At 38.2% G+C, this 16929-nt stretch overlaps 1 protein-coding gene across 18 annotated transcripts in view; it reads left to right on the top strand.

Annotated features, from left to right (window-relative positions):
* LOC128873814 (casein kinase I) overlaps positions 1-16929 on the top strand; it is a 101265-nt gene that overhangs the window by 2252 nt on the left and 82084 nt on the right. The window lies entirely within an intron of this gene.

Raw genomic sequence — 16929 nt, 5'->3', positions numbered from 1 at the left:
ACGTTTGTTGGGAAATTGATCGGTGTACGAATACATTCCACCTTAAACACATAGGTTTGCGGTGAGCAAGATTTCTCTACACTGGTTTACCTGAAAACAAAAACAAAGGTACATTTCGAAAATAGATTAGTCTAGCGGGTCCCTGAACGAAGGATTTTGGAAAAAATTAATTTAAAACAAGATGGCGTACATTTAAAGTTGATTTTCAATTTTATTCATTAAAATTAAGCGATTTAATACAGGATAAAAAAAAAGTATATAAGAAAATAAAAAATCCTTCGATCAGGGTCAGGGTTAGTCTAATATATTTTCTAAATCTACCTTTAGTTTTGTTTCCAGGTGCATCAGTTTGAAGAAATCTTGCTCACCGCAAATCAAGTGGCCACCCACGCCATTTTTTTAAAACAAAAATTCTTTTATAGTTCTCTAAGATATACTTTGTAATATATTTACATTTCATTCAGAAAAATTATTATTTAATACCTTAAAAACACACACACACACACAAGAAACTGTCCGTTTCCATTTTCCCGACTGCGACTAACCAACCCCTTAAGCAAGGAAATGCTTCTAACCGACGGCACTTTGGATTTCAAACAGAGAATTCTTATTCATCGGTAAAATAAATACCTCGCTATTTTCGTTTCATTCATAATTTTATTCGTCGTTTTATTTCGATATGGGAATTATTATTCGAGAAAATGAAATATTTTTTCGGGGCGCTTGAGAATGGGGATTCTTGCCTCTGATATTACTTCGTGCACATCGATCTTCGCGCGTTGGTTTGGCGAAATTGTAGTTTTTTGTCGATCGAACTTCAAAGGTGTTGCAACCTTTTTGAAGTATCGCGTGCTTAATCGAAGTAGAAACAGGAGAGAAGTTTCGGAGTCCATGAATTCCCTGAACGTTATTTTCACAGATTTGGAGACAGTTTGATTTGCTCATAAATACGAAGGTTCCTCGTGATCGTATACAATGTCGAAGATAATCAAATTTATAATTGATTGTAGTGGAACCACACGTTCGAAAAGTTTAGTTTTCCACTGCGAGAACATGATTTGTAGAGTCCCAAAATATTATCATTTTTATCCGAAAGCGTTTAATTTCTGTTATTCAGATAACTGTAATTTAAATCTGAGAGATAAGATTATCTAAGATATTCTTACTTATGAATATATTCTGTATTTGCCCAGGGTTTTTTGAAAATTCAGTAACGTTAAAATGGTAACAACTCGCAGGATGTTTCGATTTATATTTACACCAGAAAACAATATTATCGTTTTGCATTTCAAAGTCGTGGAAATAGAAACGCACGAGGGTTCGGTGTAAATTGACCGATGACGCGTTAACTTTTGCATTTCGAATGCACCGCTTATCGTCAAAGTTTACGTCTCGCGCGTGACGTAATTCTGCGTGGTGAATTTATACATTTTATCTATGCTAAGAGGGAAGCCGAATATAGACTTGTTTATGTTTGTCGTGCGATTATTAGTGTCGAGTATCAGTTTTGTTATGCATGTTTACGCGTTCTGCAAATAGGCCGCTTTGGACTCCCAATTAACAGCTGTTAACGCTAACTGTAAACCATTCGGTTGTCGAATATTTTATTAAGTTCTTTGAATCGTATTCATACAATTTTCCCGTCGGTATTTTTGAATACATAAAGATGTACATAAGACGGTTTTCTTTCGACGTATTTAAAGTGTATGCAAAACAGTTTAACATGAATTTAAATCTAGTCTAAATTGATATCTTTTTGTATTGATAAATATATTTTATTATTTTCCTCGCGAGCAAGAATTTTTATTTGAAAAAAATTTACACATATTTTTATGCGAAATCAATGGAATTGTTTATCAACGATTCAAAGAGCTACTTAATTATTTTTCACGCAACTTTTTCATCTGGAAATTTATTTGTCTAAAACAAAATCGATGGAATTGTTTGTTTACCACTTGAAGAATTATTCTACTATTTTGTTCTCACTGATGAACATTGTTAAAGTTTTATCGGATGTGAATGTTTTATGCATAAGCATAGCATAAGCACTTCTTATTATTCCGTTCTTTCTACATCGTTCCATTTACATAAATAATGGAGCAGTTAATTTGCAATGCGTTATATGCGTAACAAAAATATTGGTTAGATTCATAAATAATTTCTGTTTGTCAATTTACAATTTCTTTCCTAATATATCATTACACGATAAATCTTAGTCAGTTATATAATTGTCATCGTTGATTATCACCTGTTCCAATTTAGGAAATGAAAAATCCCTACCTGCGAATGATTCTCTTCAACAACCATTGTTACTTCATCTGCAGCGGAAGTTATTTACGAATCAATCCGTTAGCTACGGAATTCTGATAAAAATGCATTGTTCTCGTCAATGGGACTGCACGTGACTTTTTTTTTGTAGCGAAACATTTTCCTCGTCTAAAATCGCTGGTATAGATCTATGCATCGTTGCATCAGTACGCGTTTACCCGTTATCAGTTCAATTATTACCCAGCGCAAGTGGTCCCTCGTGCTGTCCTTGTCGCTATATTACAAACAGTTGGCTGATATTTCAGAATTAAGATTCAACCGCCCGAGTTTCGCATTGTTCTTCTGCATGCTCGAAAGCTCCGCGTCTTGCACGTAATATCTTCCTCTCGTGTTTTATTTTTGTTTTCAACTATCGCGGAGATTTTGTAGATAACAACCTTTTCGTGGAAAACGAAGCCGTGAATATCGTAAACAGGTTGCAAATAATCGAAATAGAATGGTCCACATTAAACAGAACAAACAGGATACTACCAAAGGGAAAACTTTTTGTTTAAACGATGATTAATAGACTGCGGATCTTTATGCATTTATAGAAAATTTGTATGTGCAAGAAACTACAAAATGCACACAGTATGCAAGAATATAAAAAATATTGAGAGTAAAGTTCATATTATAATATTTGCAGAGTAAAATAAATTCCTATTTAGGTTCAATTTTTGTAGACACGTTTGCCAAGATTTTATTTTGCACAAAGATCCGCAGTCTAATGATTAATAACGCAACTAGTTCGCAAAAGAAAGTTTACGACTAATATATAGCTTGTTTGCTTGCATCGACCGCATTAAACGTATAATTATTTTATCATCTCTCGTTCCTATTCTCCGTAAAAATCAGATTGATAAATTTCATACGGTATTCCGTCTAAAGAAATTTATTTTTATAAATTTCATTCACGATATCATTTTTCGTTCGCTCCGCTAATCTGCAATTTCCTTGGGGAGATACGAAGTGTTGTTTCATTGATAACAGCGTTAACAATTTATGTAATCGACGTCTTGTGAGAAACCGTCCGCCGCGTGTGATTGGGATTCCTTTTAGCGATTGTTCCCGTTTAGCACACGTGACGAGAAAATAAAGCGCACATTGTAATTTCCAAAGCGCGTAATTGCGTTAAATTGTAAAGTCTGCACCGCGAACGGCAACATTGCTAGCGGGTATGAATATTTAAGGCAAACAGGTGGAATTAGCAGATCGGTAATCAGAAATATTGTTTTCCCGTGAGTTCGATGTTAGTCGATGGAAACACCTGTAGGTTCACGGCTGATGATTCGACGTAAAAATATAATCGATTGTTCAAATAGCGATACTAATTATAAAAGATTTAATTCCTGGGAGCAATTGCAGTTTTCGTCGAGCTTTATCGATTTAGATTCTTTGATATTAAAACTTATCGGCACAGTCTTAACGAAAACGATAAGGAGTTGATTAGGAAGGTATTAGTCACCTGGACAGGGCTCTGACATTGCAGTGAAATACCAAAAATTGCAGAAATTTTAATTTTATACACGTAATAGTTTAATGCATATATTCGAATTCTATTTTTCTATTATTGTTTACCTTTTGTTGCTCCATCTTTGATCAGAAACAAACAGTAATTGGTAAAACTAACACACCTGGTCCTAATGCTTTCCTAATTGGTACATTCAGACGTTTATGGCTTCCTAAAGCTTTTATAACTGCTAACAAATGCCTAACAAAGTTTTATTGGAACACTTACTTTCGATACCTTTTTTCGTGTTAGAGCATTCTAATATCCAACTATTAATTTATTATTAATCTTGCGGATGACTTAGAATATATCGGTAAATGTGTTATAGAGAAATCCAATATGTAACTATTAATTTATTATTAATCCAAACTAATAATCTCGAGTTTTCAACCCTTTACGGTTACAAAACACTTCGAATGTGGCAGTGAATTCGTTTTCGTTAGTGTTCTTCTTGCGAACAGGGCGTCAGTGTCGGCTTGAAAAATTTTAGCCTCTTCCTGTGATTCATCTTCGAAAGATCAGCGGCGTGTGAATCCCCATTTAGTTCTTCCGCCTCGACGGTTCCTTAAAATCCCTCCGACAAATTGAGACCGTTGCCTCGCTACTGTTCGAACGCTCACGACTCGACGAATTAAGCCGTCTCTTGTTGCAATTTGCACTGTCCGAGGCTTTCAACCAAAGGCGTCGAGTTTTGTCAAAAAACTGCCTCGGTAACTCGTTAAAACGTTCAAATTCATCTCTGTTGAAGCGTGGAATACTTTTCGAATTATTGCAGTGTACCATGTTTCGAGGCTTTCGAATAAAACGAGTCACTTTTCGAATAAAAGATGTGATATTTTCGACAACTGGTGCAGGTACTTGTTACAATGTTCGAATGTGGAGCAGCCGGAGTTTGTTGGACTTGTTGAATTTTTACTCGAAAACTTGAATACTCGTATAGTTTAAATATTTAATTCAATTATAACTATGTAACTATTTTAGTATGCGGTCTAGAATACAATAGACACTCTAACGATTAACTATAACCGTGCTTCGACCTCGGTGGTTTGCGAAAAACCGATTACATCTCTCGAATTATCGTGAACTTGTGACGTGCTGACATTTACAATTAGGTTGTTGCACCAATCGCAGCTTTGTCTGCTTCCGTTGGTAATTCGGGGAATATTGAATCATTCCAGCTGTATGAACTGAGCCAGTGGTGATCATTCACGCTGTTAATATCACGTACTGTTCAAAGTTACGCGGTATTAATAGTGTTTCAAAAGAAAATAACGGTACCAGAAAGTGTCTGGTTTCCTGTTGCCTTCTGTTTGAGTTACACGTGTCGATACCATGAATCATTAACCTTGATTCATAACTTCTAGTATCGATAATACTGCATTAAATCATTCTGAACGGTATTATCAATTTCATTTCCAAATTATTTCGTAAATAAAGAAAAGTAGTTTTGTCACATCGCTGACAAACAAATACCACAATTCGCAGATATTATTTAATAGACACTGCAAAGCACGGAGAAAGCCACAAAGTAGAGACCTCGGTAAACACTGCTCCAACTTTTGATCGAAGCGACGATGTCCGGTATCATCGAGAAGTATTCCATTTCCCCGCTATCGATTGCCTTCTATTTAACCCTTTCATTACGACGGAGTTCGTAGGAAAAGCGCCCGTACAAAAGGAGAATCGAGTTTCGACGCAGCCGTGCAAACAAGGCTACTATTTAATACCTGCAGGATTATCGCAACTCAGTAGCGAAAGGATTAAGTTGCGCGCAATCGATGCGATAAATCATTGACCGCCAAAACCGCAGTTCTCGGTTACTTCTCCAGGCTACACGGAAATCCTGGAAGCATTGAAACATTCCTGCAAACGCCAACAGGGAAGCTTGGCTGTCGTTCAAATTTTTTGGCGCGACTGGTATTCAAACATCGCCGACGTGTTTGCGCGGATCGATAGGGTAAACTGTTGTCCAGCCGCGTTGAAAAATATCTGAAAAACACGTACTATATCGAGGTACGTTCACCTATGCTCGAACAGGGCTCGCGATCCTTTGGGGATGGTAGTCTGCAATCAAAGGGGGATGCGAAAGATTAGTTTTAACCTAGGAAAACGTGGATACCATGGACGCTTTTTGATTTAATAAGTTTTGATGGAAACTCCACGTTGGAATTGAATTTTGACTCTTTGTTTCCGTACATTGTTGCAACTGTTTCGCAGAAAAATGCACGTAATAAAGTTTAATCAAGTTCAAACTATTTCATGTTTTCCGGATCAGCGTATCCGAGCCTTTGTGAACCTTTTTAATATCATTCAAGAGAGATGAAATTTTTCCATTCACTGTTCATTCGTTTTTCAGACGAGTCTCTCTTATTGCAATTCATATTTTTAATAGAAAAACTCTCATAAATTCTATTTAAATTCTAATTCCCATCAATTTAAAGAATCCATTATTTTCTAATCCTTTGAACACATATCAACTCATCAAATGGAGTCGCTGTTCCGAAAAGAACATTTAATTAAACATTAATTTAAAACAGAAAATAGTTTTAACCAAGGAATAGTTAAACTCAAAGGAATACTACAGAAGAAAAAGGACAATTATGCGACGACCACTAAGAAAATTCTATTTCGAACGAAAGGAACTCGCGAATCGAACCCGATCGTCGATCGCGAGTACGCGTGTCGTCGCGTAATTACGTGCGACGATGCTAATTCACGGGGGACAATAGCGCCAGCAGTTGCAACGATTTAGCGACATTATCCCTTGATAAGTTAGCGCTAGCGTGCAACGAGTTCGGTTGCATTTAGAACGTCGTCGCTGAACGCGTGAGTCATTCTTAATATTAAAGCGTCGTAGCGCGATCGCGACGCGTTGCACCGCTATCTGTTTCGCGGATGCGTTAACATCGTCGATCGTCTCTTTGATATTCAGCGCGAGCACTGTTGCAACATACGTCTATCGATAATTAAAAATTAACATACGTTAATAATTAAAAAAATAGCCTGGAAAAAATATACGAGATGCAGTTTATAAGTACGAATATTTTCGTTTTTGGAGAATTTAAATATCTGAAATAGTAACCGCGAAAAAAAATAATAAAGTTAAGGGTGAAGACTCATTAGTGGCGCCGTTAGTTTGCGTGCCCGTCGAGCGCTGAAACAGTCGAGGCGTAGATTCCCTGGCTTAGATTCTCACAGTGTTATCGATAGTTGGCATTGGTAGTACATTCGAGGGTTTTAGAATGGTCGAGTGTAGTATTGCACCTTCCATAGCTAACAACGATGAGTCAAATAAGAACAAGACTGGTAGAGTTCGATATGGCTCAGTGGGAACAACGAGTCCTAGAATATTTCAGTAATTACCAATTGTCCACGTGTCAAATTAATTAACTGTGCTCTTATAAGAAGATCTCAGAGTTCAGTAGATCCTTCATTGAGACAAATTTCATTTGGAGAATTCCTACCGTGGCTTTGATAAGAAAAGGCAACGTACAGGATAACATCTCGAGGAAAGCATCCGGAAAGTATCTCTCAGAATCGAGATACCAAGGCGATTAGAAATACTTGGCAACAGTTGGGTAACGTTACCGGTAGGAAACGCATCGTCACGTCGCTACTACCGATCGATTCGAAGTCTGGAGCTGCTGTTGCTTTACATTTAAGTGATTTCATGGACAGCGATGGAGATACGTTAATACCTCGTCGTTCACGTTCGCGGACATTCGTTCGACAAACTCACCGAAGTGTGAAGCATCCCTTTTCCGTTCTCGATCGTTTCTATCGGCGCTATTGAACGTGTCTCCTCGGGTCCGTCGGTAGAAATAATTGGTTAAATTCGCGCAAGTCATGAACCACCTTCGAGTATTAGCGGATTAATTGAGGCGCGAATTTCAACGCGACAATAATTTGCACGAGCATTGTTATCTGGAATAATACACGCTGCGACTTCTAGTTTGGTTCCTCTTCTCCACACAAAATTATAATCCAGATCAGTCGTATAGAAATTGAATTTTGGGAATTAGAAATTCGTCGCAGATAGTTTATAAGAGCATTATTGTTTTGAACGATATACTCTAGGTCCTCTGGTTTAGATTTCCTCTCCTATAGGAAATTACGTTCCGGATCAGTGATACAGAAATTCATTCTTCCGAATTAGGTAGAAATTTGTCGCAGGTAGTTGGTAAGAGCATTATTATTTTCAATGATATACGCTAGGTCCTCTGGTTTAGATTTTCTCTCCTATAGGAAATTGTGTTCCAGATCAGTGATACAGAAATTCATTTTTCGGAATTAGGTAGGAATTCGTCGCAGGTAGTTGGTAAGAGCATTATTATTTTCAATGATATACGCTAGGACCTCTGGTTTAGATTTTCTCTCCTGTATGAAATTATGTTACCGATCAGTGGTACAGAAATTCACTTTTACGTATTTTAACTATTGTCAGAAATTAATTTCTAGTTCTTTCAATCAGTAGACAACGAAATTTAGAAAAATATCTCTTGATTAATGTCTTCAATAAATGCTCATTCCGAACCGTGACTTTTAAGAAGACCTAATCCAGAGGTACAAATTTCTATTTGTTCATCATGGTTCCACCTTTACTTTTATAATTTCAAATGACAAATAAACCACGAACAGCGTTTGTTCTCTTATTCCTTCGATAGAGATATCAATCTAAATTATAGAACGAATTGATAATGGACGTTAAGTGAAGGATAAGCTTATAAATCACTGTCCGGTTCCTCTATACGTCAGTTATTATTATTCAAATAAAATTTCGTCTATTTGCGCGCGTGGCTATGATTGAATAGGCGTAATCTTCATCGTTATATTCGATATTATTCCATTTGTCGCTAAACAACGGATGATTAACGAGCTCTATCCGTTCATTATCTGAATGCAATCGCTGCGGCGAGAGATGCGTTATCAATTTGTCCACTAATTCCATTAATACTAATTGCAGATTCGTACTTTCAGAATAGAGTCGTCCTTCACGTTTCATTGGTGCAACCGTTAGGGCTATCTCGTATACTCGAGAAATTAGTTCGTCGTCCGTTTTATTGCTGCGAGAACAAAGTTTCTTCATAAGCAAAGTTTGTTATAACGGCGCGACTTACAATTTATAGGAGAAGTTGCAGGTTTTAGTCACAGGATCGCAATTGCATAGTGTAGTCCAAGAGACGCCTATGGGACTTTGTACTATTCATACTTGTAAATTAAAATCGTTGCATGGAGTGTGTAATTCCTCCAGTAACAAACTTTTGATTTTATAATCGGTAATAGAGCTTGTAGAGCATTCCCAGTGATACTTTCAACTGCAGAAATGTAATGCAGTCGGTGCAGAGATTAATTACTATCCATTACAATGAAAATATATAATCTAAGTCTCAACTTGATGGACGCTGGACTTTGTCTACGTATATGTAGTTCAGCAACCAAGAAATTGCGTTTATCGTTGTTTCTCTCACAGATTACATTCACAATTATTAGGCGTAGAAATTCGAGATGTTTCTTAGCGTTCTATTGCCATGAATTCTAAGCTATCTATTAGGTTGTCCCAAAAGTTTCTTTCGCTTTATTAATAAGTAATACATGCACAATAGTTTATGTTTTATGTTACATTACGGAATTGTGCACGATTCATTTTGCTCCATTACTGTTACAACATGAAAATCTATGAAATTAGATTGTCTATTTATATAAACGCGACAACATAAAATAATTGAGTGCAACTCGCGAAAGAAACTTTCGGGACAACCTAATAGATTTGAGAATAAGTTTACCTTCACTTCGTCGACAATCGTTTTATTGACACTTCGAGCTCCAAAGAAATTAAACCTAAAGAAACATTAGGTATTCTAGATTTGCTGCGTGAAACCTAATGGTGACTGAGAGTCACCTCTCGAGTGCAAAGGGTTAATTCTGTGACTTTTCATTTAATACTCTCTTGAAATATGTAATTAAGAGATGATTAAATGAATGGTTTCGCTTTTAAATAAATGGCAAACGTTGAACATTAAGAGAAAAATAGTTGCACAAAACCGATAGTGCAGTAATGAGAAGACGACCTAATATCTAATGAACGAAAAACAATTTACCCAGGCTACGATAGCGCATAAACGACGAAGACTCGACCTTTATTTCATTCCATATCGCAGGCAGGGTAATTAAATTTTTATGCGGGTTTGTGGAAAGCTTTGCAAAGAAGGAAATTCACTTAAAGCGACGGTAACGCAGAAAGAAAATTACTTTGGTCCGGAAGAGCCAATTAATTCCCTGTGTCGAGTTCCCCGTTCATCGCGGGGAATTGTTAATTTCATCGAATATCGATGCAATCATAAGTTCCTTATTCCTCGCAATAATAACTCTTTCTAATATTTCGGATTCACTCGACCGTCGATCATGGTTGGATTCCCGTCATCGATATTTCGCCGATTTTTCCCGCCGATTAAATATTTTAAAATCATCGAACGTGCCACAGCGTCGACGAGTTCGTCGTTGAAATAGATTTTTCGAAGTTTATTTCAGGCAGTGGAAATTACGTATTCATGGCACCGACTGTCGATTCTGCTCTCGAGAATTTCCTGAGTTCGTCGAATGAGATGGATTTCCATTAGAATGCGAGTTCATCGGGTTCTCAACAATTAGGGGAACTCGGGTCGTGAACTATTTTTAACTTTTCGATGTACGTTTACGAATGAAATAATGTTCTAATGGATGTCTGGAATGGAAATGAAAATTAGTATGGATTAGAGAGGCGAACACTCGTTCAGGAAGCGGTAAAATAAACGAGAAGTTGGCTCGCAGCTGATACTTGTGCGAGGAATGGGCTCTCGTTTCGTTCAATAGGGCTGCGACGGTCAACGCGTTAAAAGATCGCGACCTTTCAATTAATGGAATGAAGAATTGATCTTGACAACGTATCTTGTAACATATGTCCCGAAAGATATACAAACTTTCAATTTGCATCTCGTCTCGACGGCTTTCGACGTCACTTTTTATTGCGTGGTTATCTCTGAATGGTTCTCGCGTCACAGATATGAAATTACATCAGAGAAGATAAAATTGACCTTGGGGTCCCGTTGAAATCTTTAACTAAAAGAATTGAAGAGAGATTGAAAAAAGAATAACTATGGTTGGAAATCTCATTTTTCAAATTTGGAGTACCAGTGCACGTCGATATATCAAGAAATTTAAAAAAGTTAAGAATATTACTCTAGGCTAGTAGAATTAGGTCGAAGCTGATCTTTCATAGCTCGACTTCTTTTCCATAAATTACACTGTTGAGCCAGCAATCGCAGTGCAACGAAATCATAAATATCCGCGTCGATGTCTACGGGGACTATGTATAAAATAACGATCACTTTTGAAATATTATGTCAAACAATACATCACTTTATTTTCAAATTACTTAGAAGAATAAAGTTTTGCTCGAATCAAATTGCTGTAAAGATTTCTCAAAAGAATTTCTTGAAACAGCTATCGTTTCAAATGAATTGATATAACTTCTACTTTCAACCATCTGGTATAAAAAATAACGATTCGAAATAAATTATGTCCTGTCACCATTTCAATGAAAATTTGCCCAGGTCTGCGCTCGCTATCCATTACCCATTCATAGGTGAAATTCGCGGACGGATCGTCGGATTTAACTCGTGCAGCGATCGTGTTCATTCAGTGATATATCGGTTAACGGAGGCTTGTATTCCAGCCATTTCTTTTTTTATCGGAATGAAATCAAGCCGACGCTAGTGACGATCCCGGCCATGGCCAATCCTCATTCGTCATATATCGGTAATTCGCGCGGCTGACGGTATCGCGAACACAAAGATAATATCGTATAACTCTATCGATCGACTCTCTTTTCCGTTCATCGCTGCGAGACGATCGAAACGAGAGAAGTGGGAGCTAGAAAGGGACACTCGTTGAATCGTGACTCGCTCGACACGGAATGCACCGAGCGAAATCGTCGCCTCGCGGGCCCCAGCCACGTGGTACCATTAACGTCGTCTCGCGCTCCTGCGTTATCAGTTTATCACCTTCCTCGTCGCTTTCCGCGACCATAAACGCATTCACCCAAGGGCGATCGCCTCGTGGACGTGGTCACTCGACGTTCTCCGTCTCTCGCGGATCGTGGACGTTGAAATCACGAGGCAAAGAATAAGAACAACTAAAATCCTTATTAACGGGTTCAATTACCAATTAGTATCTCGACCCTATAATCTTTATGCGATTGGATAATAGTAAACATTGGAAAATCGGAGTCAATTGGCACTGGTGTGGTTACTTTCTCATTTATACACATTTTGTATTAGGTTGTCCCAAAAGTTTCTTTCGCTTTATTAATAAGTAATACACGCACAATATTTTATGTTTTATGTTACATTACGGAATTGTGCACGATTTATTTTGCTGCATTGCTATTACAACATGAATATCTATGAAATTAGATTGTCTATTTATATAAACACGACCACGTTAAAAATAATTGAGTGCAATTCGCGAAAGAAACTTTCGGGACAACCTAATATTTATCACCTCTTGGCTTGTGATCATTTTTTCTTTTTAATTTTGCCATCGTGGAATATTCAATGTGATCTCACAAAAAGTCTAGTAACGCCTTCGTTAACTTTATTTCCAATTCTCCAATCTTTGTCGTAACTTCTTGTTTACATCGACAACCACTCTATAAATCTAACGTGTGCTTCTTATCCCAATAAGAGCATCCTATTTCCCATACGATAAATTAGTGTTTTTAAATAAGAAATCTAAATCCTATCGTCAACACGGTGGCCCAAACGTCCGATTTTTTTATTTTTATCCCGTGATTGTCGCATTGTGGCGGCCACACGGTGAAACTGATTGCAGTCGTCGCGGTCTTTAGGTGTCTCTCCACGGTATATCTTGCATCGGCCTCTATCGTCGTTCGAGAGAACGCTTAGTCGACTGTTCGCGTGGAACGACTCGAGGACGCGTTTATCGATTCTTGGGGAGTCATAGGAAGAAATCTCCGTTGACGATCAACCGACGTTTCGGTAGGCGATTTTAGGCCGCGATATTCGCCGTGTCAGGCAACGTCAAGGATACCGATGACAAGAGGAGCATCTGAATTGCAAACGTACCTTTGTGATAAACGTACCTACCGTTTATCAATCCTTTAACGTCGCGCCATTCTGGCCTGTTTCGCGAAATAATCGAACTCCGAACCGTCGCGTTTCTTAGACGCAGAGGACAAGGCTAGAGGCTCGGAAACGCTTATAGAGCAGTGGTTCGTGAATATTTCTGAAAGGGTGCCTTTAAATAACTGTGTCGACGTTGTCTGTTATACGCAGAGCAACAGTGGACACGAGCCACTGTATATGTAGCAATGTGTGGGCAATAACTCGGCTGTAAAGCTCCAGCGGCGACACGACGGAGTCGGCTGTCTTTCGCGGCGACAGTGCACGCCGGAAAACTCGATCAGCTGACGATGACGTCATTACGGTGTAAAGCTGTTAAGTGGCGCAGTATATGCCCGACACGACGCTTTCGGAATCTTCGTCGCTGACAATCCGTCGGCGTCGTTTGAGTGTGGTTTTCTCGCGTGTAGTCTTGCGGGTGTCCTTATCGATTTTATTGCGCTAGATACGATCGTATTGGTGTGTTTCTATCTGGCATAGAAAAAAGTGCTAGGGGTCGAACTTCAAGGACGCGCACCACGCATCCAAAGAAAATTGAATCGTTGTAAACATGGCCCCGATAACTATTTCTTTTGTATTTATTAAACACTTGCTCGTTAAATAATAGCTTGTGGTAGATAATGTTTGTTGTTTGACGTGTTAATCACGTACGTGGCACACCTTCGTTTATTTCGACAAATTATTAGGCACGTTCTTCATAGAATTGATTAAACATTCGATGATTACGTAGATAGTACTCTGCCGTATGCGTGTTTACTTTCTGCCGACAGATAATTGATGGACGACTGCTATTAATCAATAGAGTTATGGATGCCACGCGAAACGAGGTGTTGTTCTATTATGCGATTTTAGATCTAAATGATTCATGACTTCGTAATTAATGTTTTTTTAGAGTATATGTTTATTAAGTTATTTTGCTTATTATGGTCGATGATGGAGCACTTTGGGAGATAAAATTGGATCATCAATTATCAATTTTGCGGTGACAGAGAATTAAGCTCTCTTAAGCTGACAGGAATAAATCAGCAGAATCATATCGGAATTAGAGGAATATTTAGTACTTATTTTGTACTAGTTTGTACCACAAACAATAATTTTGTACCTCGTGCTGTTTTTGAAAAAATCGTAGCGCTGCCAGCTTAATATTAAGGTAGCAGGACCACACTTCAAAATTAATACAAATGAAAAAAACAAAGTGGATGCATTTGGTGCTGAATTTGTACTAATTTGTACCATCAATAGAAATTTTGTACCTGTTAGAGTTTTCGAAAAAATCGTGGCGCTGCTAGCTTAGTATTAAGCTAGTGACTGAAAATGTTAAAAATTGATATAAATGAACAAATCAAAGCGGATACATTTAGTACCGAATTTGTACTAATTTGTACCATGCAATAGAAATGTTGTACCTCGTACCGTTTTCGAAAAAAATACAGATATTTGTATTATATTTAATACAGATTATAATTAATACAGATTTTGTATTATATGTCAGTGCGACGATTTTTTCGAAAACGGCACGTGGTACAAAATTATTGTTGGTGGTACAAATTAGTACAAAATAAGTACTAAATAGTCCACCAAGTCCGATATAATTCCGCTGATTTGGTCCTGCCAACTTAAGAGAGGTGTGACAGAGGTAGTTGTTCATTTGATGAAAGACGGCGATACTATGAGAAATGACAATTTAAAATTTATATTTGTAAATTCGCATACGTTACGTTTGTCAGTTTATTAGGTTATTTTATCTCGGAATTATTTCTTTAGAAATTACAAAGGCTCCAGTTTTGTTTCTGCATTCTCATAGCCTCAGACTTGTCCGTATCTGTATTTTCTCCACGTGGCATTTAGTTCAACAATCCGAAACAGCGCTCGAGGCACGTTCCATGAAAAACGATACTCGAGAAAAGTATCCTCGGAACACTGACAAAATGTGAGATAATAACGCGTAAATGCTTTCTTAGCAGAGAACGAAATTCAAATTCACGGAACGGAGGATTAAAGGAAAACTGACGGAGTTAGGTCTGGAATAGGTTAGTCGCTACATGTGTACTGTATTTGGGCGGAACCTTGGTGCGTGTAAGGGGACAGGAAGTACGAAATTCCAAACCGTAGGCCACAGAGTGTACTGTAAAACCGACCTTCCGGTCGTACCTGAGGGGGTCGATCGTGCCCGTCGCAGCGTTCCCACGGTCACGTTCGAGGAAAATCGATCGCGTAGAAACGTACTCGAAATTTATCGTCTATCGACCCAGTTCCGCGATCGACGGGGACAACGCGGTCCGTTTCTCTCTCTCTCGTGGTTGCGATAAAATTCAATAAATGAACGCGAAACAATCCGTGAACGCGTTTCCAAGGGTTCCTCTATCGCTGTTCCAACGGTCTTCTCATCCTCGATCCAATTTGCTTCGTTGAAAATCCTCTCTCAGTCTTCCACGATTCCGTTTTAATTTACTCAGCGTATTCCGCCTGGGCTACTATGATTACATAACTTTCTCATCGCCGCGAAGGAGCTTCGGGGGAACTTTGTTCTTATCGTGCTCGTAGAAAGCGGTTTGCTTGTCCCGATTGGTAAACAGAAACCAAAGAAAGCTCTCGCAGAGTCCAGTTTCGCTTCTCCAGCTCGCGTTACGTTCGACTGTCGATGTCGGTCACCTAGAGGAGCAACCTGCTCGAGGACTGATTTTCCGCTATCCAGAGCCTCTAAGCGGTGATGAATTTATTCCCGTCGCTAAGGAGGATCGTTGTTTACCTAAGCACGGAATTCTGTTCGAGGAACACGATTGTATCGCTGAATCTTTTGTAAATTGAAATATTCTTTTTAAACAACGCTTCGAGTTAACAGTCCCAAGGATTTTCCGATGGGAGTTCAAACTGAACACATGACGAGGAGAGGAACTTTACTGTAGTAGATTGAAGGTAGTCGACACTTTTATGGCTTTTTCCCATCAGGAAGACATTTCTTTTGCTTCTCATTGGATTGCCTTACCAGATCACCGGAGTAGACGATGTGGCACCTTGCCTTCATTTCTCTGCATGATTTAGAGTCGCATCAAGACGCGGTAAAAGAAATATCTAACCTTTCCCTGAAACGAAAAATGTATCGCGTGGTTGATACATTGGACAACTGAAAGTTGAAGCGAAGTAAGGCTTTCGTGTACATGGTTGTTTTTTTATGCGCGAAAAGAACTTGCATATTATATACCAATATTGCTTAGGGTACATGTAAGCGTTACTTATAATCAGCAAGAGTTGCTCACGTTCGTACTAAATCATGAAGTAAATCAGTCTAGATCGACTACCCAGACTAATGATACACGTCGTTGCATTGTTACACAGAAAGTGCGTAGGTTCGTCCAGGTGCACTGTCTGAGCTATTTTGAACGTATCTAAATAAGGCAGTTTGCACGGTAAGCAGCCGTTTTACCGCCTATGTTACGTTCTCATTTGACGACTGTGCTCATATTTTAGCAGATAATCGACAACCGACACACCCGAGTTACATTCCTCCTTTTTAAGTAGAACGATAAAATAATCTAAATTAGAACATTCTCTTTCGTGTAGAGACATGTACATTTCCTTTATTATTCATCTATTCAGTTCTTTATCTTTGGAAATCTTAATTCCCTGTGCATTGATTCACCCCGACGAGCTATAGTTCTTTACAGTGTACACCGCTTATCTTTCTCTTGTATATATACATATATATAAAACCTCTTGCTATCACTTCACTGCTATTCAATCAGACTGTTTCTATACGATTCTTTAATTGTTAAATAATATTCACCGGATTTGGGCGTCCCCTCAAGCCATGCAGCTCGAACTCTTTCTAAAGTCACTCAATTATTACCAATATTAACTGTTTCGCCACAGTTTTTAGGTACAATAATTGCAACAGGGATTTAATTTACAAAAATATAGCTGTATGCATAATAA

This window comes from Hylaeus volcanicus, chromosome 3 (genome assembly GCF_026283585.1).
Source record: "Hylaeus volcanicus isolate JK05 chromosome 3, UHH_iyHylVolc1.0_haploid, whole genome shotgun sequence".
In the NCBI taxonomy this organism is placed as follows: Eukaryota; Metazoa; Arthropoda; class Insecta; order Hymenoptera; family Colletidae; genus Hylaeus; species Hylaeus volcanicus.
The sequence above is the reverse complement of the archived record's forward strand: the minus strand, read 5'-3'. Positions and strand labels throughout refer to the sequence as shown.